The sequence below is a fragment of the Anopheles bellator genome, chromosome X (assembly GCF_943735745.2).
Source record: "Anopheles bellator chromosome X, idAnoBellAS_SP24_06.2, whole genome shotgun sequence".
Lineage (NCBI taxonomy): Eukaryota > Metazoa > Arthropoda > Insecta > Diptera > Culicidae > Anopheles > Anopheles bellator.
In genome coordinates, this window is record NC_071287.1 from 4,152,046 (window position 1) to 4,156,231 (window position 4,186).

Below are 4,186 nucleotides of genomic sequence, written 5' to 3' on the forward strand. Positions count from 1 at the left end.
AAATAAAAACCAAGTCCTAATTAATAACTACCAACTATTACAAAACAAAAGCAAACAACTAGAACAAATACACAAACACACACAAACACACACAAACAGACACACACACACACACCAGATGTAGATAGAAACTAAGAAAACCCCTAGCAAACAAGTAAGGAAGCAGTCAACAAAGCAGCTGACAGCCAAACGGCCGTAAAAGGAAAAACCTATAAAACTAAAATAAATGATTCAAAAACAACAAAAAAAACATGTACACAATTACACTAGACGCAGTGGTATAGATATATTTAGTAGACAACGATGAATAAGTAAGAAACAACTACAACAAGGTTAGAAAAGAAAAGTAACCAACAAATCTACAAATTTTGCAAAACCATGCATCGTTTGCGGCGATAAGGCGAGCGGGGAGAGTAAAATAGCGAAAACGAAAAAGAGAAAAAAGAAGAAGCAAAAAAAAAAAAGAATCCCAAAGTACATTTCTCATATCTCTGCAATTATTATGATTACTATCAACTGCGCGAAACGATGCAACCGCCCACAAAAAAAGTAGTACGAGAAGCAACGTCGTCGCGTGTCACCTGCGCAAAGCGCCACCCGCGGTGATAGGAAGTGATAGGAAAAATAGGAAAGAAGGGAAAACCCAATGGCTACAGCAGTGGACTATTTCGTTAGATTGAGCAACTCCTCTTTCCGACTTTTTCTTCTTTTGTGGATTGAGAGTAAATTACCAGCGTTCTGTTACCAACAGCGTAGTAGGGCAGATAGCACACGTAGATAAACGGACGAGCCGGAGGCGCAGTAGGTGACAAGCGTAGAAAAACAAGCAACAAAATAAATTACAATGACATGAAGGGAACGAAGGGAGAAAAAGAGAGAAAGAGAGAGAGAGAGAGAGAGAGAGAGAGAGAGAGAGAGAAAAACGCAAGCAGTGAACCAAAATTCTTATGATTAAAACAAAAAGTAAGCTTAACCGAACCGCAGATTTTAAATAAGCAGATATTCCTTTGAAAAGAGTAATACTAATAAAAATAAAACACACATACACAACACAGACACAGACAAACAACCAAAAAAACACACACAGTCACAAATGGAACAAAGAAGAAACCAAAGCAAAACGCCAAGACGGACAAGAGAGGCGAAGAACAGCGTTAGGCGTTTGGTCGAAATTTGGGGCGAAACAAAATCAAATCAGAAACGCATCGGAACGCCCGTGCCGTGGCGTCGTCGGCAAAGGCTAAATTAGAATCAAATTTAGACATTACTAATTCGCATTACCTAACGTCGGCATGAGCGCGTGTGGCACCACGAAAAAGGGTGCCGAAAAAACTTCCACTTTTCTCAAGCGTTATTATATGGTATATTTGAAAAAGGAAACCAGAAGCAGAACACACCAAACTCTAAACACTACTAACACATTCACTAACAGACTGTGACACACCAACACACACAAAAGTATCTATACTCCTTTTGGACCCTGCAGCCTCTGTGGCTTGTTGAGAGGACGGTGCTTGTCGGGGCGCCCCGTAGAGGTACGGTACCGTAGCCAGGCTGCCAGGAGCAGGCCAGGAATGCGAGCAGGCCCGAAAAAAACTGAACACTTTCCGACCTCCTACGATCGCTAGCTTTTTGCCTTCGAGCGCGCGCGCGCATTCTGCGTTTGATTCGACTTTCCGCGGGCTCCCGAACGAAATCTGCTGCTGAACTCGTGTATTGAAATCAAACGATCGATCGAACCCAAAAACCAAAAAGCAAAAAAAAACAAACCTAGTCGAGTTAACCAAAAACGAAGCAAAGTAAACCAAAAACCACACACAACTGAAACGGACGAATTCGAGCGTACGGGCGCCGTCCCCGAGAGTTTTGTTGGTCTGCGCGCTTTAGTGACATACTTTAGATGAACTAGAAAACGAAACAAAATGTTGTAAATTCTGCCAAAGAGTAAAATAAAACTAAACGCAATGTAATATACACCATTCGAAAGCACTCCAACACAAGGTCACTTAATCTTTCTTACATCCATACGTACACCCACACACACACACATCCACACACACACCCACACACACACACAGCCACACGACATGACACATACACACAGGCGGCTTAATAAAGCAATGGTTTTGAGAAGATCGATCTCGATCGATGATGATCGCTGCTACCTGTCACGTTCAGAAGCCCGGCCCTGCCAAAAATAAAACACATACACATACACACGCACACACACACTCGCATACACACACACACAAGCAAGAAAACGTGGAACCAAAGGAACAGAAGAAGAAAAAACACAAAACAAACCGGAAGCCACAAAGCGGCACACGCAAAGCAACGCCAATAAACCAAGTCCGGAGTAAAACAGAGAAATCGCGCCATCTATCGTCCACACTGAGAACTACGGATTTCGATGACAAATACTGGAGGACCTTCGGCGACCTACTAGGCTGGCCTTCGGACGGCCGGACGGATGGTTGGGCTAGGCTAAGCAGACCTCCACAATACCTGCGTCTCGCTCGTTAGCTATCCTGCGCGCGTGTGTTTGTGTGTGTGTGTGTGATCGGGATGGATCAAGGACGTGGATCCACGTGGAAGCACCACGTGGATCAGGAAGTTGTATCGCATCGAGACAAGTCCGCACATCGCACTTCCAGAATCGCATCGCAGAGTGATGGTGGAACAGCGGGCGTCCCCTGGAGAAACGACAGCTCCTTTTCTCTCTCTCTCTCTCTCTCTCTCTCTCTCTCTCTCTATCTATCGCTCTTTTTTCTCTCTCTCTCTCTCTCTCTCTCTTTCTCTCTCTCTCTCTCCCTCTATCTATCTATATCTTCGTTTCATTCTCTCTCACCTTCCGTGACATTCGACAAGTTGCAGGTAGCAGCCGTTTAAAGCGTTTCAGTACACCCCCCTTGCAACTTTTCCGCGCGGGCCCCCCCCCCCCCCCCCTCCATCGATTGTGTGCTGTGTGTGTGTGTATGTGTGTGTATGTGTGTGCGAAATGTTAGGAGTGTAGGGTTTAGCTTGCGCGTAACTGCATGCTGGTCGGAGCAGACCAAAAACGGATCAAAGAAAATGTGCAACCGAACACACGAAAAAACCCGCAAAAAGCAAGAAAAAAAGAAAAGACACAAGTTTATCCCCGATAACTCTAGATAGCAAACAGTCACGCGTTAGACATATTTTCGCATCGATCAAGCTTCAAACAAAACAGCGACATTTCTTTTTTGATAAAAATGTATTGTACGCTAAAGCAAAACCGGTAAAGATAAGGTGTAAACGGAGAGTGCTGCATACTATGGGGGAAGAGGAAGAGCAACTAGCTATTCTAAAGTCTAAAACTTCAAGCGAAAAAAGCACGAAACTATACAAGAGAAAACATTACGAAGAAAAACAAAGAAACAAACAAACACAAATTTTGCGTTAAGTCACAAGTAAATAGCATACAAAACTAAACACACGCGATAAAACACTAACAAAAAGAACAAGTGAACAAAAAAAACAAAACAAAACACTTGACATACAATTGATAATAACATAGGTGGAGAGAAACCGACATAGTATTACTAGAGAGAGAGAGAGAGAGAGAGAAAGAAGATTGGGGAGGGGGGAAGGGGGTGGGGGGGAGAAAAAGAGAGCGAGAGAGAGAGAGAGCGAGTAAGTGATAGAGAGAAAGGGAGTGAGCGAAATAGAGAACAAGAGAGCGAAGAGAAGAGAAAGGAGACAACATGCAGACGATGCCTGGAGCGAAACACTACGACCATGGCAGTGGCTGCTGGACTCTGGAAGGATGTTCAGCGAACAGTGCCGGCCTGCCTGCCTGCCTGGAGGGTTCTGGATTATTATCATCAAATACGTGTAGTTGTATGTATACATATGTATGAGTGCATATATATGTATGTATATGTATATTGCTCCTGCCATAAACTTTTTTTATACAATTTAAAACCAAATACCAAATACCTAATGTTAATGCATTCTAAGTAAGTTGCAACCTAAACTAAAAAGCGAACAAATAAGTCAAAGACTAATTGCGTGAAGCCATATGCGAACAAACACACAAACACACACACACACACACACACACAAACACACACAGGCATACATCAAAAACCGCTAGCGAATTTAGGAAGAAAACCACAAACAAAATAAATAAACGCCGCACTTATTACCAGAATAAAAAAACGCC